The following is a 22453-nucleotide window of genomic DNA, read 5'->3' on the forward strand; positions in this document are numbered from 1 at the left end:
CAACTGATGGGTAATGCATTTCATTTTCCTGCCATTAACATTTTAATTGTTGCTTGTCACGTTTGAATACCAGTATTAATCTGAGGAAGTTAGGTCACTAAGAAACTATGTAAACTACACACAAGTGAGACAACATAGCTTTAGAAAGGAAACTACACTGGCTATAACATATGGCGCATGTTCAACCATTGACTAACCGGAGCTTATAACTGAGTAGAGAAATTCAGGAATACGAACCGATTGAATGAAAGCGAAGCATAAATTTAATCTTGGGTGGAAAAATTTCTAGATATGAACGCAATGGATCGACCAAGAATCGAACCCGGTTCTTAAGATCGATAGGGGAGTGTTTTACAACCGAGTCACCGCCACATCGCACGCTTCTAGAAGATTTATAGGCTTAAGAACGAATTTAATTTAATTGAACAATAAAATTTAATTTTATAGAGAAGATCGCAATGGATCGCCGGAGAATCAAGCCCGGGTCTTTATATAAATAGGCTAGTGTATTATATTCGAGGCACCACCACCTCACACGACACCAAGACATTTATAGGCATAAGAACGAATTTAATATAATCGGAAAAAAAACTTAATCTTGGGTGGAAAATAATACATTCGTGCCAGACGGGAATCGAGCCCATTTCTATTGCAGTTGTTTTCGAAAAAGCTCGTATGAAACCGAATCTAGTAGACGAGCATGTTCTTAAATACCGCACGAAAAAATTGCCGCTTGGTGAGCTCGCATGAGTGGTTTTTTGTTTGGTGATCGATAGCCCCATTTAGGAAACACAATATGGCTATTAGGAAATATATAAAGAAATGCCGGTACGTTTTAAAGTTGAATCAATAATGTACGCGTCACGCGTTAATACTGCTCAAGAATAAGGGTCTACATATATTTAATGTGCCGCTTTCGTGTTGACCGGAATGTTAAATTCTACTTCAAAAGAACATTGTCAGTCTTTAGGTTCATCCACAATGTAGTATAAAACCAAGACGTTTTTTTGCTAAAGGTAACGCACTTTTATTTTGAAATAAATTGTCTTAACCTTCATTTAAATCAGTCGGAAATTAGATAATCCAAGCAGTAGTCTAGTAATATTGGTACTTTCAATCTTGGTTTGACCGTAGAAAACGTAAATTAAAATTTTGTAAGTTAATTAGGAAAACCACGCTATTTACATAACATAAATACAAAAGATATCTTTAACTAGATAATTAATTATCCGTTTTAGCAAAAAAATATGGGCGATGCGAAATCCTAATATCCCACTGTGTAGGGATGCATTGTAACTTATCAACAGGATTTCGCATACTTCTATGCATATGTCATTATAAAGGAAACTTATTTAAATTAACGAAATAAAATTGACTGCACTATTAACCTAGTTTTTTTTTCAAAGAAAGTACGAATTAATTTTAATTTACATATTTTCATGCCTTTAACGGCGCTGTTAACATACTGAGTTTACATAAAAATTGCTTTAATGAATATAAAATGAAGAAACCAAAAATATTACTTATTATTATAATTAATAAGTTTATTTAATTATGCATTTCAGACTCTGAATCTTGGTGTCCAAAGATAATTGAAAGTTCATAAAAGCCGGTAGTGAACTTGACTTTAAAGGCTTATAATCTTTCTGGATATCGCTGCTATAAGACCATGTTTCCTGAGTCAAGCGCTTCTGAGCACCATGCATAAATACCATTACGAAGGTAGATAAATTTATTAAATATTAATTATGTTTATCCATTTAACTTTTAAAGTAAATTCCTTTTATAAAATATCTTTCTGTTACAAACACAAAAGTTACATTATATACTATCTTACCTTTCAGACGTAAAGTGCTGCAGAAAATAGAAATGTAAATCAAGAATTGAGACTCGACTGATCTATAAAGCGCACCTTAACGATTTAGAAGTGACAAATTTCAAATTATCGTCGACATTTCCAAGAATTAAAGCTGTTGATCCTAGAAAGTCAAATGTCGATATTCTTTACCACATTCTTCTTTATCAAGTAAAATATTCCCAATATTTGACAAATTTTGCACCTCGTGTCAAGCACTTATGCTATTGCTTAAGTATCTATGTGTTAGGGTACTAATTTTTTAATTTTTTAATTCCTAATAAACGACATTTGTTGTAAAGATTATCACAATTTGAAAATAAATGGATAAATTTTATTAACTTTTACGTTTTGTCTCACCCACTCGAAAACGTGAACGGGGAAACTTGTAGCTGAGTGTAGACGTAGCTTAATTCTGAACGGTCTACACTCAGCTACAACTTCTTCCTTCGTGTTTACGAGGGCTGGGCTAACTTGTCTGATTATAGCATTTAAAACATCTAAAAATTTAAAAAAATCGTTTAACGTTTAAATTTTTACTTAATTCCAGCTTTCGAAACTTCACGTACTCCCAATAACAAAATTTTAATAAAATACCTCATTTATAGGTTATTAGTTTTTACAAAGGCTATAGACTGGACTGTTCGAAAACCTAAAGCCTGTGTCGATGACGAAAATTTCTCATTGTTCGACACTGGTACTTAATGTGCAACAATTATCAAAATTGCCTCCAAATCAAATACTTTTTTATCTTTTCAAGGAGAACCGAAAGAAGTATCAGTTGGTTTGAAGATACTTCAGCTTTATGATTTTGACGAGGGACTGATGGTAAGGATGGAAATATAAAACTGTTACATTTGGTGTACTGTTCTTGTAATCAATTTTGTTAATTTAGCAATTCACAATTCAAGTACTGCTCATGCTTTTCTGGAAAGACGATTTTATTCCACTGGATGGCTTAAACATAACCGCTCCTGTTATTTTACCCAAGCACATTGCCAACTGCATTTGGCAACCGGATATAGTTTTCTACAATAGCAAGGATTCTTCTCAATTTATGGTAACATTTCCAAACACAGTAATTAAGGTCATGCCTGGGGACGTTTTGTACATGTACAGCAGGTAAGGAACGCAAAACTAACAAATTGGCAAGCCAAAATACACCTCTCCTCGGAAGAGTTTGCCTGTGTTATTTTTTTATTTTCAACATAGCGGCATGAAAGTCAATGGCTCAGTGGTTAACTGTTCTTCTAAATGTCGTTTTTAGCGTGATAAATGTCGGTGCTTCTGTGGTAGCACACTCGGGTTCAAATCCCGGTCGCCAGATATGTTTTTATTCAATAGACATTTGAATTTCTTCTTCGCATTAATTTAAATCGAACATGAAATATCGTTATATTTACAAAAGAACCAAAATGTAAAATTCTATTCACTATTAATATTCGCTTCCGCTTAAGCTGAATTTCTAATTTTCAGTGAAGCGTAATAAGCGTCGGTGGTTTTATGGTAAAACACTCGACTGCCAAGCAGGAGGGTCGGGTTCAAATGCCACCCGACGTGAACATTTGGTAGAAACACTGCCATTTGGATGCCAAGACGTTTAACGTAACCCATAGCGCTCGGTCTGTCCCAGAAGGCATAATCTAGTAGCAGATGGAAAGTAGAAACCCCAGCGTAAGCCACCATATACACAAACCACACTGACACACCACACTCCAACATCCGTCACCACACGATACAAACTCACAAATCACACGCACACATACTATATCCAATAGAAGAAAGAACCGTTTTAGAAAAACCCCTTTTCCACAATTTCAAAAACTACGAACGCGGTAATTACCCTTGGCCCCGATACTGCAAACAACAGACACACACACAAACACCCAGACACGGCGAATGTAAAACCCTGTTCGTAAAAATAATTCACTCGCAGAGGTGAAAATAAAACATATCAAATGTCTAATCCTATGAGCATGTCTGTACAAAGCTGATTGATTGACATTTTTGCAGATACAACATTGTTGTCAGTTGCCTATTAGATTTTAGACAATATCCACTAGACACTCAAGTGTGTTCGATGTACATTCAGCTCTGTACGTATTCTATATTTATCTTTTCATTATTATTTGGATTTAAACTTATTTTAATTTAATGTCGAAATCACTGTGAGAAAATAGTCGCAAAAGCCAATTTCGAATAATTAATAATAATCAGCTAGGCACCACCTTAGCCCAAGTCAACTAACGACTTTTAAGGCCTTTTAGATCAAGTGACAGGTCCTTCGTGCCACGCAAGCCAACATCCCCCTACATGAACTATTCCCGTTAATGGAAAAGGGAATCCTAAAAATTATGAGTAAACTTCTTTTAGCAGTAGGACTAGGGAGATAACTTAAAAACTCGACGCAGAGTTAGTTGGTTAGAGTTTTCATCCAGTGCCAAAAGTGGGGATCGAATGTCGTTCCTTTATCTGCTAGGCGAAAGTGCTACCCTACTTATGCACGTTCCACCTAACTATTAACTTAACTATAAATAATGTGAAACTTAAACAAACGGTCCAGTAGTGGAGCAATATTTGAAAGATGCAAGTACAAATTGTGAAAGTGTTTATAAAGTGATAAATAAATTGTGTATTTATTGAAAATAACAGTACCTTAGGAAAAATGCTGGATTTAGTGGTGTATTAATTTTAAGCAGATCATTTTCGACGAGTGATTTATCATGTCCAAGTTTGGAGCCAATATTATTGGTAGCAGTAACTAAATTTTCTCCATAGAGACAAAAATCTAAATATTTATTGAACTGTTCCTAAGCGTGCTTTTCATATAACATAAACGTTTCGTGAAAGATTAATAACGTATAACGTTTTTATTTATACTTAGGGATAATTACTATGTTGAGACCACTTTAAGCACTTCTCATTGGTTCTCTAATACTAACGTCTTTATCCTTCCCCTTGTAATGGTTGAAAACTTGACTATGGGTTCCGCGTATCGTCTCCACGTAGTCATTAATAAAATTAATAAATAAATACATTTTTGATGTTATAATAGAGAGGTTAAGCTGCGCCCACAAACTTGTAGCAGAGTGTATGCCTAGTTTTATTGCGTACAATCTACATTGCTACAAGTTCCCTCGTTCGCGTTTTCCAGAGGTGGCTTAACCTTAGTATTAACAAGCTATTTTTAGTTCGAAGCAGGGACACAGAAGCTCGACTTACCTGGATGAGTGAATCTAGCAATGACGAATTGAGGAAAATGAAAAGCATTATAGTTCACACTTTGACGTTGAATAAGTTGCAACAATTTAGCTTCGAAGGAGTCAAAACATTGTCTCAGCGAATGCACTATCCGTCAGGTGGGATTCTCATTCAATTAGAAATTTCATTTAGCAACAGTACTCAAACGTTGTATTATCATTGAGCAACAATGCTCGAACGTTGTATTATCATTTAGCAACAATACCCCTGTAGCACATGAAGTCGTTTTAGGGTCGGGGTACGGTCGAAAAGTCGCTTTATAGTCGACGACCAAATGCCGACCTAAAAACGTCCGAACGTTTTTCGTCACTAAAACCGTTAATCCTTTTTTGGGACTATTTATGGTCGGTATGCCGACCATTATCCGACTTAAAATAGACAATACATTTAATTATTACCCCTGTGGCACAAAGAGTCGATTTAAGGTCGCGCTTTGCCAATTAATCGCTCAATACTGTGAAACTTTGGCGATTTAATCAAACAAATTGAAATATTTTTAAAATAACTTCCTTTCTGTATTATATTTTTTCGAAAAAGATTATATATTCAATCTGAGAATGTTTCCTTATTAAAAATATTTCAGCTCAAGTAGAATACATTCGTATAGTAAAATATGTTAGGCTAAGATATTATTAATAAAGATTTATTTGTTACTTTTACTAAGCCCCAAGAAACTATGTACTCTAGATTCAAGAACTTACCGATTGACGGAAATAAACTAATTGTTTCACTCCCGTTCATGGGACTTGACCAACTACATACATGTATATAGCTATTTATATAGCTTTATTTACGGTTATATATGGTCATTTTCAGTCACCTAAAATATCAAAAAGTAAGTCGTTTCGACGTAATTATACGGTACATTCTAAGTCGGGATGACGTCGTTTCGGAGTCGGTTCTTAGGTCTATTAAAAGGCGGTAAAGAGTCGACGTTTTGTAGTCGGCCGACGGTCGGCCGACCCTTTTACCCCTAGGACATTTGGACCCTAAATCCAAAGGTCGGCCGATCGTTGGCCGACCTTAGTGTTTAGTACCTTTTGCCGACGTAGGCCCAACTCTAATTTGCTACAGGGGTACTCGAATGTTTCATTATCATTTAGCAACAATACTCGAACGCTGCATTAGCATTTAGCAATAATACTCAAACGTTGTATTAGCCACAATTACCAAACGTTGTATTAGAACAATACTCAATCGTTGTATTAGAACAGCACTCAAACGTTGTATTAGAACAATTCTCAAACGTTGTATTAGAACAATACTCAAACTTTGTCTTAGAACAATACTCAAATATTGTCTTAGCAACATTACTCAAACGTATTACAAATACATATCAAATATTGTTACATAATTTGTTGTAATACGACAATCCAGTTTTAAATAAAATGGTTTCTGGTTTCCAAAAGAAACGTCTTTTCCATTTTCATTCGCTTTATCGTGACCAGAATAAAGCACGCTGCTCGAACGCCAGAAATAAACGCCTGTTTGGAGAAATCGATTTAGGTTTCCATAGCAGAATACGTTTATTAATACAAATTTCCATACGGCAATTGAAATGAAAGTAGCTTTCTTCCCAAGCGTCTGGGAGGCAGAGTTTGTGGATAAAAAAAAATTATTTAGACCTAGTTCTACTGGATTTAAATACTTTTTTTTTAAGTATAAGTAAATGCCGGGAGTAGTGGCGTACTCCTGTAATCCCAAACGTCTGGGAGGCAGAGTTTATAGATGGCCGTGTGAGGATGACCACCAATCCCCCAACGGGTGATCGGAATACTTCCGCCACGGGTGTCCCCACCCCTGTCCCCACGTATTCCCCCGTTGGCGTGGCCGGTACATATATCTCGCCCTGATTAATCAGGTGGACAAGCGGATTAATCCCGAATAAAAAAAAAGCCGGCAGAAAAAACAATACACTTTATCCTTTTCAATTGAATATTCTGTATTTGGGTGTAAGACTGATTAAAACTACGATTTTAACATCCAAAACGTGTTTTTGTAAATACCACACGTGGTGAGATAACCTTTGTTCAAACTTTAATCAGGTGACACCACGCGGAAGCCTGCTGTTATTTCCTGAGATGAAGTTAGTAGTGAATTGACACTCTTAGTCGATAACTTGTCCTTCGGCTGTTGCTGATCCCAGGAAATTACCGTTTTCCACCACAAATCTATTAACCTTGTTTTCAGGTGAATTAGAAATGATTCTATAGCACCTTCTTGGTCAACTGAAGAATTTAACTTTTTTCTTCTTTTGCCGCTTTTGAGCTCCAGACAAATAACGTTTTCCGGAAATCCAGGACATTTCGCAGATAATGAAAAGAAATTTTTCATTGCCATTCCGCTAAGGCTTAGTTCACAAATTTTGAAAACTAATAGTATCATTGCAATAACGGGGTAGACCTTACGAACCAGGGAGTCAGTTATCCTTTTTCGGGTTTGGTTTTTTGTAGTCAACGTTAAGCAGAATTTTTGCAGTCCACTTTTCTTGGAATATGACCCGTAAGACCCCTGTCAATCAATTTCCTTTTCACTAACAAGTGTAAGGAAAATCTACTTGGAAACCTTTATGGTGGCTCATAGATTAAGTAAGCCTGCGCTTTATTTCATCATTATTTCTGCGAATGCCGCCTAAGAAGAATCTTCCCAATTATGGTATCGCGTCAGTGTTGTCGATTTTGTTACAATCAAATCAATCATGGACACGAACCAATTGAAACTGAGGGTCCGTATTTAGTTAAATTGGGGGGAGGGGCTTGGAGATTTCCACGTAGGCTGTACCCTACTCAGTCTACCCCCTTAGCGGCGCCACTGACTAGCGAAAATTTACTGACGGTGAGTTCCTGGTTCTTCTGCTGAATATCGCTTAACATGCTTTTCTGAAATTTTTGGAAACGATTTTTTTACCATTTACCATGGTAACCGTAGGAATAACGCGGAATGGGCGGGGATAAGATCGATAACTAAATTTTTAGTTAGGGGATGGGAGGGCATGATAAAATATGTCAGTAAATTTTTAGTTAGGGGATGGGATTGCATGATAAAATATATGTCAGTAAATTTTTAGTTAGGGGATGGGAGGGCATGATAAAATATCGGCAAATTTTTAGTTAGGGAATTGATGGGAAAAAGTAAATAAAATGTATGGAATGGGAATGGATGGGTGTATATTTTTGAAACGGGAATGGGCGGGAATGGTAAATTTCTTCTTTTAATGCAGCTTTCTATTGCCGATAATCAATTATATATTTATTATCCTGAGTTGTCCTTTTGTGTAGATTTTTTAAATAAAGCATCGCTTAAGATAGTGGTTTAAATGGAGATTTGTAATAATTGAAGATATATCAATCGCCTTCCCGATAAAACGGTAAATTAGCGCCATCTAGTATAAAGAAGAATGCACGTTAAGGACTATGTTGAGTAACAGTAAGCTAGTTCCTTTCCCTAAATCAATCAAATCAGTTCGGTTTATCACTGGTTCCAGGAGCTAGTAGGCCACACTTTGAAGCTCTCTGACGCTCTTTTAACCCATCGTAGGAAAAAAAACAGGCATACTTCTCATACTACTTAAAATTTTTACATAATCCTTTGAAACACCCTGTATACGTTGGTTAGCCCATATAAATCAATCTTTTTTTTAACATTTATTAGTCGGTGAAAGTCTGTAACCACTAGGTAGAAAAATATATTTTCATACAAAAGTCTCGACCTTATCCACTGAGTATACGTATCCTATTAAATATTTCAAATTTAAATACTAAAGCGATATTTCCTCTAGGTAATACGACGGTGCTGGACTGTCTATTCAAATTCCAAAGATACACGATGTCGAGTTTCGTCAACACCTACATTCCGAGTTTTTTAGTCGTGTGCGTCTCGTACGTGTCTTTCTGGTTGGACATCGACGCGATTCCGGGACGAGTCACTCTGTGCGTCACCGCCTTCCTCACCATCGCCACCCAAATGGTCTCCGCCAGGAACGCTCTGCCCTCCGTCAACTACCTCACCGCTGTGGACGTCTGGCTTTTTGGCTGCCTCATTTTAGTCTTCACTTCGATGATCGAATTTACCATGGCCCACGCTCTCTCCAGATATTTCAAATCAACGCTACAAAAGGTTATTTTTACTTGAAATTTTGACCAAATCACGAGTGGCCACCGACGTTTTTAAAATATGTAAAATATATGCTAGGGATCGCACATTCGTTCAAATCCCGTATACTCTAAAAAAAAAGATTTAAGTAATCTTGAAATCAACACGAAAAGCTTTAAAGTACGAAAATCGATCTAAACAAGATGTCACGGACATTTAAGTACACACAGTCCCCCCGATGTATTAAATATATTGTCGAAAATGAGCGTTTATTCAACCGCCCTCAATCAACGTGTAGTTTGACATAAATAACGCACTAAGCATTAACAACCAAAGAGTATTTTTAACTCAAAGAAAAGTCTACCACCACCCTTCAGGAATCACCCTGTCTATTAATTATGAACAATTGTTCAATCACCCTGTACAATAAATGAATAAGCACACTTTAACAAACTTAGTGTAAATTTAACCAAATATCAACCGCCCTGTACAATAACTCAATTACCCTTAGGGATCTATATAATAAAAAGCTGTTGGTTGGGTGGTAGGTAGGTAGGTAGGTAGGTAGGTTCGTCAACCGATTTTCAAGATTTATTTCTCGATTTTCTGACGCTTTTTGCGCGAGCATTGCGTGGCATTTTTTTGTACCGGGGCCTCTATGGATACAGGGGGTTTAAAGGGGTACACGGAGGTTTGGAACGACTGCGAGTTTGAGTTATTTTTGCGGGGAAAAGGGTACCACTGAAATTCTCGCGTTGGAAAGGGGGAGGGGAGTACTACGGAAATTCTCGCATGGAGAAAAGGGGGAGAGGGTACCACGGTAATTATCACATGTGAAACCAGAAATCAACGAGAAAATCATATTTTAAAGGGAAATAAAGGTGGAGTGGAGAAAAATACACGGTATAACCTACTGAGACTGCACCGTGATACTGAAGCTATAATAGCTATTAGCTTTGCCGTTGCACGGCAGCGCCACGGGCGGACTTTCTTTGAACTAGATAATGCAATATTATCCCTTTTCGACAGTGTGCAGATTGTGCCACGTAGTTTTACGGAAATTATCGCATGGGTGAAAGGGGGGCGGGGGGGGGTTTGGACGAGAGAGAAAGACGCGTTTTTTGCAATTTTTGCGGGGGGAAAAGGGTACCCCGGTATTTCTGGCATGGGGAAAAGGGACAGTGGGCCTTACAGGTGTGGAGTGCCTCGAAACACACAACCGTGACTGCCTTTCGCTTCGTTACTGAGGTGGTTCGACTATAAACAGCGCGGGGCAGAGAGGAATCGGGGCTAAGGGACGAGCGTATTTGTTTCTGTTCGTAAAGGGGGGAGCAAATCTGCCATTGGATACAGGGGTTTTGGAAGAGTGAGAAAGGCGAGATTTTGATTAATTTTTGTGGGGAAAAGGGTACCACGGTCTCATTGGGGGGCGAGAAAGAAAGACGAGTTTTTATGTTATTTTTGCGGGAAGAAAAGGGTACCCCGGTAATACTGACATGGGGTCCTTACAGGGCTGGAGTGCCTCGAAACACACAACTAGCTGAGGGCCCTCCCGTAGGGTGGGCTTCTCGGCTAGTCGAAATCTATGTATTTTTGCCCCTGGAAAGGTGCCGTGAATCCTGCAACCTACATACACCTATACAACCAATATTTTTCTGCCTCAGTCAATTTCGCGGGGGGGGGGGGTGTGGTAGGGCTTTTGTGTATGACTTCCCAGCTAGTAGTTGAATAATCTTGGTTTAAGTTTAAGTTTTCCCGAATCATCAGTACACAAAAATTATCAAGGCGACGACTCCTCGGTACACCGATTATGGCCCCTGAAACTTACATTGTTAGTACAATCAAAGAGAAACTCAGCTAGCAGAAACGCGGATATTTGTTAAAATTCGAGTGATGTGACATCTATTGTCAGTTTCTATAAGCTTTAAAAGTGATTCATAAATTATAATTAAGTTAAAAAATTATTTTTTTTTACGAATTATTATCAATTATTATATTTAAAAGACATCTTAAAAGTTTACATTAACGAACAAATGATGGCCCCACCAAAATTTATGGAATGTCGAAGGTGTCGAATATGTTTAGTAAACTAAGGCAACGTTACGCTATTGCCTCATATCATAGCTACCTGAAAAATTGGTCGATTCCGAAACTCCGTGGCTTACGAGCAGTATAGCGTATTAGAGAAATACACCAGGACGCTAGTAAATTAGAATCACGTCTGGAGTATCTAAACGTTCGTGAAATTAAATTATCTAAAATAACACTTTGACTGCTAAAAATAGGGGCAGTCCGGGGATCCTCTAAATCTATAGAAGGAGTCGCTTTCGACCGAATAATTTCATTTTTCCAGCACAATGAGCTGTAAATATGAAATGACCAATTCAATCGAAAAATAGCATTCCCATTCGACCGAATATTTACGAGCCCAAATTGCTAGGTTAGATTAGGTTATTGTAATATTGGGTTGGACAATACTCGGTCCGATATGGCTAGGTACTGTCCTCTAGGTCACGTTGTAGACGGCCCAGCTTGAATAGCAAGAAAGAGGTTGGGGTGGTGCCGCTTGCCAATACTTAGCATACGATACCGTTTAGACCGTAGTAAAATGTAATTACAATAATGCATTTCAGGAAATATTTATTTAAAAAAAAATAAGTAATATTAACATTTTTCATTATTTTTTAGTTTTCAGGTATATTTAGGTTGACAGCAATTGTATCAAGAAGATCTGAAGCGATGTTGTCTTTGCATTTCATGCGGTTTTTGACTTCTTCGTGATAATTTCTGATTTCATTTTGGTATCTTTTGTTAAATTCCGCATACTTCTACAAAATTGGATTTGCATCCTTTCCCACGTCTCGGTTCAATTTGTGCCCATGGTATTCTTCTTGTAAAGCTCTGATTTCATGAAGGAATGGGTAGAAAACGGGTTTAATGTTGAATTTGTTGTTTAATTTATGATGGAACCCTTCCAAGTGGTTGTTGGTTCTCATTGCAATGTTGGAAACTGATTCAACATTGCAGGTTTTTTCCACTAAATAATCAAGGAATCTGATGACATTCGGAATATAATGCAATAAGTAGCCATAGGTTTCCGTGATCTTCAATGGGTACTAATGGAAACGTCATTAATTGTTTCACCATTTTTTCACCATTTAATTTCTTCTCTAAGCACCGATTATGGCGCTCTTTTAACTTCTCGTAGGAAAATGGGAAAAAGCAGGCAGACTTCTCAACTCACCCCCTACAACTCCTTAAAATTGTTGCATAACCTTTTGAAACACCCTGTATATTTCGTTCTTCTTTATGTAATTTGAATCAGGATAGAAATATTTTCCGGAATGGCGGCCTATGGCCATTTTATCAGATACATTCTGGATGACAGACGATTTTATTAGTTTACTCTCTTTACTCTAGCTTTTGAAGAGTCCTGTAGCCCCATTACTGGCCCTCAATGGGTTAGAGTGTGCAATAACTGGTGGCTCTACCAGGGAGTCGGGGTCCGGCTCTTTTAACCCCTAAGGGCGGTGGCGCACTGGGAGATGTTAGCTTCTATCAAATGGTCCTATCTCCACCTCCGACTTCGGTCAGGTTTGGGCTGGATACTGAGCTTCGGCTCAGGCTAACGGAGAGGGTCCGTGCAAACTGGCCGCCTCGGCGGATTGGGTAGCCTGCTGTGGGGCGGCGGGCCTCCATATGCGGGCACGGCGGTCCTGTTTCCCGGCCTTTTGGAACAACACCGGGATCTCCGGTGCCGGCTGTGCCGGGTTACTTGGACTGCTGTGCGCTCGTCGTTCCCCTTTAGGAGCTCTCTCCAAAGGGTTTGAATGCTTACCTGTGTAGGTAGGGTGTCGGTTGGAGTTGCTACAGCATCCATTCATAATCCCACTGCTGTGTGCGAAGTGGGGATTGGTACACCCATTGCTGCACCTTCTGCTGGGTTGAGTAGCTTGCGTCAAAGGTGCGACCATCAGTAGAAGGGTACTACTACCCATGCTGGATTTGTCACCTGTCCGGGCTAGGTGGACTGTGGCGTAGGGCACTATGATGATAGGCGGTATGGTCTCTGTTACTAGGTACACCGGGCTATAAATTCTGACACTCTGTAGCCCCATTACTCTGACCCTTGACGAAGAGATTACTGTGTAGAACAAGCGAATAGTTTTAATTTAGTGTGAAAGTTGTACACGTTTGTTTCCAGAACAAGCGAAAAGAATCCACAGGTCTACTATTTGCAAGTGTGTTTGCGAACTTGCGAAGACCCTCTTCCCTGAAACCCTTACGCCTTTTATTTCGTCTGTTCCGTATAGTTAGTGATTAAAAATTTATAATCAAAGGAATCTTTATTTACTTCCAGGAAACAGCGAGTTCAATTTCTGAGACGTTGGATGATTCGAGTTTTGAGTCACTTTCAAATTCGAGCGGACGACGACGAGTGTTTGTGAAAGATTCAACGGTCAAGCCCGTTTCGGAAACACTTAAGCAAACGAATCCGCAAAAATTTCCAGCTCAAAGAGATTTTAATTTGGATAAGATGGCTAGAGTAATTTATCCAATTATCGCTATATCGTTTGTGGTAATTTATTGGATATATTATCTTAGATTTAATAATCACATATAATATTGATCAAACTATTTCAAAAATAATTCCGCTAATCTAAGGATTTAAACAGCAATACTACTTCTAGCTCTAAACATGTAGTTTCGGGCAATAAAACACCTTACAGGCAGTAGAACCTAAAGGGTGATTCTGCGACAGTTCAACCAACCCTTTGAACCCCACCTTTTCCGAAAACCTTTATATTTGGTGCAAGGGTTATTTTGGGTCAGTTAAAACGATTTTGAAACTTTAACGGCGATTGGTCAATCCGTTTTTGAGATACAGTAATGGTCATTTTCCAGTAAATGACCACCACCCCTAAATTTTTTTTTCTTTTCTCTGCTCATAAATATCGTAAACACTCGTGCAAGAGCTCATTTTATAGAGTTTCTGCAGCCGAAAGAGAATATGTAGACAATGATTTCATACGTTAATAATTTTCAAAATTTTAAAATTTAAAATTTTGGAATTTTAAAATTTGAAATGTAGCTATTTTTTTAAAATAAAAATTCGGTTGTTTTCGAGTTTGTCAACCTCTAATGCATACGAATAACCTAAAATCTCAAAGTATTATTTTTAGTTACCGAGATATTGATTTTCGAAATTTACCCCCTACTTCAAAATGTGAACAGATAACGTTTGATTTAAAAAACAATTATTCGTTTTTCTACGTTGGATAGTGGTTTGACACGACGTTTTACTTAGGCAAGACATGCATAATTTTTAATTTATCATAACTTTTTATAAGATAATCAGTGCCGTTGTTGGTAGGTGGTCGATTTTGAATAGCACACACTTATTTACTTGGAACCCATAAAAAAAAAAATTCTTCTGGGCCAATGGTAATTATCTGATAAACCAGATGAACGCATAAACAAAGAATTTTTGAGTTCCTAGCCCTCTAATGCGAAAGAATCACGTAAGATTCGAGATAAATAGTTTTAGTTTCCACGATATTGTTTTTTTTTTTAATTTTAGCCATATTTCAAAATCTCGTATTTTCAGCCCAGCCGCCCAGCGGGTCTGAAGTAGTGTCGTCTGCTTATTTATCTGCTATGGAAATTCTAGTAATCGCGACAGCGCGTACTTAGAACATGGATCGTAAATGCTCTTTTTGGACTGTAGATAGTTCGTGCCATTTGGAAACGTTTGCAGGAAACGGTCGGAATAATTACACGTCTATCTGAAGATGATAAAGTAACTTTAAGTTCCAGAACTTCAATACCTATAACTAAAATTCGAAACATATGCCATCATCACAATGAAGTACATATGAAAAAGTATTCCCTTCGGCAATTAAAGTGCGCGAATCCTTTCAAAATTCATGAAGTTTATAGACGGAAATCTCTTAAAATAATTTCCTTAGACTTGTACCAACAATTGAAGCAAGTGGGTGTCGATGTTGTGGTCGGAAAAAAGTTATGCTTCCAGTGTGTAGTGGCTGTTCAAAATAGAGTTAAGTGTGGATCTTCGGCGGACTGTGGCAATGAAACTGAATCATCAATGGAAATAATAGAAACCTCTTCTCAGTCCGAAACTCAGAAAAGTGACACATCAAGTCCATCTTCTTCGGGACTCCAAAGTCAAAGCGATAAAGAAACTGCTACGCTAGTGGTCAACGAAGTATTTCAGCAATTGGAGGAATCGCCGATAAAATCAAGTAAAACTTTATCAGTTTTGAACGCTGAACAGTGGCACACCCAGGAGTTTATACAGGTGTGAAAAAATTGGTTAAGACAATTCTATGTAAATTGTTGCATTCTGGAGGAAGCCCGGCCTAGTGGCGTAACTAATGTCCTTCGGGCCCGCCCGCGAAACATAGATACCGTTTTTTTCGGAGTGTCTTTCGTAGGCACATCCTCGCCACGGGCCCTATAGTCCGTAATTTACGCCACTTACTTGTCTTGTTCTCTGGGTATGCCAATGGTTCGCGTTCTAGTATATTGTATTATTTCTATAACGCAAAGATGTGTTTTAAATTATCAGAAGGGCTCTCAGTAAATCACAAGGTAAACCTCGCAAAGAAAAAACTTATTTCTGGTAAAGAATCCCTTAAACGCAAACTGGAAGAATCTCTAAATATATCTCTGAAAGATGCGGAAATTGACGCTGATGATATTAAAAATAGAGTGATAGAACACAAATTGTATGAAAATGTTCTAAACGAACTGAAAGTTAAGTTTAACGATTCAAAACATCGTACTCTGAAAAACTTCAAATACTTACTATATCCCCATTTGGAATCCAACGTACAATGACAGAATTTGGAGCAACTCAATATATGGTCAAACGCAGCAGAGAGCTTAAAGCTGAAAAGGGAATCCTTTCACTACCTGAAAAGCAATCAAAAGGACGAATACTTTCCGAGGAAATCAAATCTAAAGTCTCCGATTTTTATGAAAATGATGAGAATAGTCGTATGACACCGGGCCAAAAGCAATACGTATCGGTTAGAAACCCAAAAACTGGCGAAAAAGAACATCGGCAAAAAAGACTTCTTCTACTTAACTTGAAAGAACTATACCAGAAGTTCAAAGAAGACGGTAACGATCCTGTTGGGTTTTCATCATTTTGTTCTCTTCGACCACCATGGTGTATATTAGCAGGTCCAAAGGGCACACATTCTGTATGTGTTTGTACTTACCACCAAAATGACAAATTGATGATATCTTCTTTTCCATCAACACTTCAATTAAAAACCGATGCAGATTTTATGGCTCTTACAGTTTGCGACATTCAAAATAGAAACTGTATGATGAGGGTGTGTAAATATTGTCCCGGGAAACAAGGTTTATTAGAAAATGAACACTTAAATCGGCTATTAGAAGATCATGATGAAATTAAATTCATGCAATGGGTGTCCACTGACAGGACTAAACTAGTTACCTTGAACGAAAGTAGTGAAGATTTTATAAACAACATGGCTACTAAACTTCTTGAATTAAGTAGACATCACTACACCGCCAAATCGCAAGCAAAGTACTTAAACACTCTGAAAAACACACTTTTACCTGGAGATGTTATAGTTCTTGGTGATTTTGCCGAAAACTATTCGTTCGTTATACAAGATGAAGCTCAAGGATTTCATTGGGACTACACGCAGGCCACGGTGCACCCATTCGTTATCTATTTCAATATACTTCCTAAAGGAAAACTAGAGCACAAGAGTTTTTGCGTTATAAGCGACACCAGGGTGCACTCAACTGCTACTGTCTACACCTTTATCTCGAAATTAGTACCAGAAATAAAATATCACGTTCCTGGAGTAAAGAAGCTCATATATTTTACAGATGGTTGCGCTGGTCAATATAAAAACAAGTACAATTTCTCCAATCTTTGTCGCCATAAATTTGACTTCGGTTTGGATGTAGAGTGGCATTTTTTTGCCACTTCACACGGAAAGGGCCCTTGCGATGGAATCGGCGGAACTGTTAAACGAAAAACATCGAAGACAAGTCTTCAAAGGCCGGTATCTGGGCAAATACTAACTCCAACGGACATGTATAATTTTTGTTTGACAGATTTTGAAAACATAAAATTTATCTATGTTGCAAACGAAGAAGTTGTCAAAAATACCGAGCTATTGCAAGAACGATTTTCTAAGGCCATCACTATAAAGGGGACGCAACGATTCCACAAGTTTGTCCCTAAATCTGTCACTGAAGTTATGGTAGCACCGTTGTCTGTGGACGACAATCTAAAAAAGGTCAAGGTATCTTGTGATGAAAGCGGAGACACCAGCTTAGATGAGTCGGAAAATCGGAAAATAGGTGATTTTGTTTCATGTTTATACAAAAACCAACTGTACATTGGAGTTATTGAAGATGAGTCAGTAGAGTTCGCGGACTTTTTCATCAAGTTTATGCGTCCATCTGGTTTATCAGATAACTACCACTGGCCTAGAAGGAATGATTTTGGTTGGGTTCCAAGGGAAAATGTGCTATTCAAAATCGACCCCCCTACCTACAACGGCACTGAATATCTTATAAAATGTGACGATAAATTAAAAATTATGCACGTCTTGCCTAAGTAAAACGCCGTGTCAAACCACTTTCCAACGTAGAAAAACGAATAAATTTTTTTTTAAAAATCAAATGTTATCAATTTATGTTCACATTTTGAAGTACGGGGGTAAATTTCAAAAATCAATATCTCGGGAAATAAAAATAATACTTTGAGATTTTAGGTGATTCGTATGCATTAGAGGGTGACAAACTCGAAAACAACCGAATTTTAATTTTAAAAAAATAGCTACATTTAAAAATTTTAAAATTCCAAAATTTAAAATTTAAAATTTTTGAAAATTATTAACGTATGAAATCGTTGACTACTTATTCTCTTTCGGCTGCTGAAACTCTATAAAATGAGCTCTTGCACGAGTGTTTACGATATTTATGAGCAGAGAAATGAATATAAAAATTTTAGGGTTGGTGGTCATTTTCGAGATTAACCAATCGCCGTAAAAGTTTCAAAATCTTTTTCACTGACCCAAAAAACCCCCTGCACCAAATATAAAGGTTTTCGGAAAAGGTGGGGTTCAAAATTTAATTTATTTTGGTTGATCTGTCGTAGAATTACTCTAAAATCAAACAATCCTCTGCTAAGTCGCACTATCACCTGTTTTTAATGTGACTAGCGCTAATCACTCTTAGTTTCTGTAAACCTGTTCGGGTAATGTGAAATTTGTTGATCCACTATAGACTGCATACAAAGTAATTAATCGAAGCGAAACTCTCACGCATGAGCCATTTTGAATGTTAACAGCGCCCTCTTTAGTTTGTGGTGTTTATGGTCAAATTTCGTTGCTGACGCCACTGGAATCTATAGACCATAGAGGGATTAAGCCAGCTACCGAAACCCAGTAGGGTTAACTTGTAGGTTTAACTTTGCGTGTGCAGCCTGCATCTCCTACAAGTTACTCTAAAGGGCTTTTCACACGAGCCAACTTTTTGATCCAACTAGATGAGGCAACTAGTTGGTTCGTGTGAATAAAAGTTCGATGAGTGGATCCACCAAAAATGTACGCGAGAAAAAAATGGATCACTGATCCATTTTTGCTGACTCAGCATTTTGATTTAAAAAGTTGGCTCGTGTGAAAAGGTCTTTACACGTTTTCTGGTGCTAGCTTCACCCGTTTATTGTCCTAAATATTGTGTAATAATAAATATTAAGTGTTCTTAAATTGATAATTTGTTTTATTTTTGAAATTTAGAAATATCTAATATACTAATTTTAAGTATGCCATTCGGTGATTCCGAAAAAGATTGCTGGTCACATGATGTGGTTATATTCTGTCAGATGGTTAAAGTATTTGAGGTCGTGCTTCTTATTTACATTTTCAAAGCGCGCGAAATCTCGCAAGTCGCAATCTACTAATATATCAAGAACACGCGCCCAAAAAATAACTATTTTATGCATGTATTTGTCGATATGATATTTATGAATCACCTATTGTATCCCGGAACTAATTGTCAGAGCATTTACGCAATTGAGATTTAGTTCAGCACTCATCCCCTTAGTGTCTACATACATTTCTATAAAAGGATATGGGGCTAAGTCATTTTTGTGACTTGTAAGCCCCGAGTTTATATTATAAAATTATAAATATACTACTACTGTTATGTCTTTTATCTTGATATTTGGATGACAAGCAATAACTAAATACCTGTTAATTCGTTAAGCATCGTGAGATGAACGACAAAAACGCCATCTAGTGATACCGCTTGTCATTATTTTTTCTGTGCCCATGGAGTACCCCTTAAACTACTTCTTTCCCTCGGATGAAACCAGTATTTATCTATCCTACCTGATATTGCATTTTTCCTTTATTGCCTATACAGTAGACCCAGTAGCAGCTACAGCCTCAGCGATTTTAAGCCTTGGCAAAATCTCGTAATCACCTATTTTGAAACCTGATTTGTTTGAATGGGTATGGTTCGCTTCTTACTAATATCGTTCAGGTATAGATTACATTGCGTTGACACGTTCATTATAAAAATATTTTAATAGAATGATATTAATTTAATTTGAATAATGGGCGAAAATTTCGTTTAAGCGACCTTTTTTTAACGGTGAATTTCTGAAATTTCTGAAGTTTGAATTTGTCTTCCGATAGGACGATGAGACAAAGAGCTCCCATTTGACAACGGATAAACCTCGTTCTGAAGTCAACAAAAAATTTGTGGTCATTCTTGAAATGACTCTCAGTAAACATTTAGCATGGGAACTGACACACTTATGTAACCGTAATTATAAACTTATGTTAATAACATTGAAATAAAAACGGCAATTTCTAATTTTCGGCGCTACACACAAGTTATTTAAAATATAGTTATAGGATTCATATGCGGTCTTAGAACTCACGTATTTAAGGCCTTGGTCACTGGTGATCTCGATGTTCATAAAGGAAATCCAAATTAAAGGGATATCCGTATTTTCTATGATGCGGTCACTAACAAACGCTAATTTTGATCACAAAAGGGAGCTTCTCTGTCTAGCTCCGATGAATTAATGAATTTGAACATTGAATTAACATGAAACCGTTCCACTTTGGAGATATGAACTTAAAATATCAGAGATAAAAAACTTAAATATTGGGTTCCGTAGTTATCAAATACGAGATTTGCCGAACGTTTTGTTTAATAAATAGTTATCCGATAATATACGAGTTAATGTCTTTTGTGTAATTTGTTTTAATTAATTTTAACATTTTTTAAAATATTCACTTCAACTAGGTGTTTAAGTCATATTTTTGCCTAAAAATTTATAATTTATGTCATTATTACAATAAAAAAATTATTTATAAATTAAATAACCATATAAAAACTTTTATTAATTCATTTACTATGTAGCGGAGGTATCAACTAATTAGTTAGCTAGCTAATAAGTTTGAACTTTTATATGTAAGACTTAAATTTTGTTAATGGAATTATGTACCGATCTGCTGAAGGCATGAACTTTTTCAAAACACTTGTAGATATTAATTTTAAAATTAATCCAGACTTAGTTTTGTAATAAAACTTGTCTCTGAAGAATGTGTCATTTAATATTTTGAAATAATTTATCGTTAATTTTGGAATACTTTTTTAAATAAGGAAGGAGCCAACTTAATGCATTTAGATTATTTATGATAACTGTCATGCTTCAAGACTTTATTTTTTTGCAACGGATCTCACGTTAAACAATTCCCCCATTTAACTAACATACAATGTAAATATATTAATTATTATGGTAAAAAATATTAAACTAGCAACAATATATATTTAAGTTGTTAGTAAAACTTACTATACGTGCAATCTAATAAGCCTAGTACACGAGCACTAAAACTGCTGTTCGTTTTCCAACTTATTTCAATACGTCCTGGACCTGGACCTTCTGCCATGATAATTACTCTTTAGATACTAATCAATATATATTAAATTTAGCGCGTAATAGAAAACCCCTTCGACCAATCGACTAAAAGTCTAATGGAAGCGATAGATTCGTTTAACATTCACGTGTTTATAATATTCGTAATTAATCGATCCCAAAAACATTAACTTCGTAGAAAACCATTGCTTAAAACCGAAATTTGTAGATTACAAACACAAAACATTAACGATAACAAATTATTTGCTAACTCATACATCTGCTCATTTTAACGATTGTTAAGAAACTCCGTTGTTTTTTTTTTCTTAAAAATGATGTCGTAGTTTTTAACTGATAATATTTTGCTACGGATAAAATATTAAATTATTATAAAAAAAAATATTTTTAATTTATTCAATGATCAAATCATTAACGTTAAAGCATTGTTGTATTAAAAATTTCTATAAACAAAGTGTAAATGCCGTTCTGTAAAAAGTTACCGTTAACTGATTAGCGGACCTGAAAAAGAAAGATTTATAAATTAACGATACTACATTGTGCTATTGAATTGGGGAAAATGAAATAACCTTTATATGGTAAATAACTTTAACCCGTTTGCCGAACACTACTCTAAATAGTATTTCTGAAAAGTAAATTTTGTTAAGAATTTAAGTAAAATACTTTTAGCGTAATGAGTTTTCTTTAAATTTAGTTATTTATTAATAACTATCTTCTTACCGTGACAAAAATCAGTCCATCTATGGGTGTAAAACATTCAATTAAATGATCGTAAGGGGAACGCAAGTTTCACTCATTGACTTTCGTGGCAAGACATTAGCGCAATGAAACCTAACTTAAGAGTGATAATGACTAAGATAAAAAAGGTGACCTAAGCAATTAATTTTTCACGACATCTTCAATTGTGAATGTCCTATCCAATTTACTTTGACATCTGAAATGCGGAACTTAATCAACTGTACCCAATAAATTCCGCAATTTAAATTACGACGATGAATATTAATTTGGTGTTTGAAATTTTTTGGGCGTTTAATATTAGAACGTTCTCCGACTAACACTAAAGATTATCATAAATATCTAGCAACCATGGTAGAGCACGGGTACATAAATTTATATTAGAAAAAGTGACAAAATTACCAAATATGTGCTAGTTCTTATACTTTCCAATGATAAAAATTTAATTAATGCAGATATTGAGATAGAGCGCATAGGATAGCACAGGGCTCACGATGCACTCTCTGGTTTGTTCCTTGTTGTTTTGTATAAAAAGGTAATTA

This window comes from Leiobunum rupestre, chromosome 2 (assembly GCF_980474605.1).
Source record: "Leiobunum rupestre chromosome 2, qqLeiRupe1.1.hap1, whole genome shotgun sequence".
Taxonomy (NCBI): domain Eukaryota; kingdom Metazoa; phylum Arthropoda; class Arachnida; order Opiliones; family Sclerosomatidae; genus Leiobunum; species Leiobunum rupestre.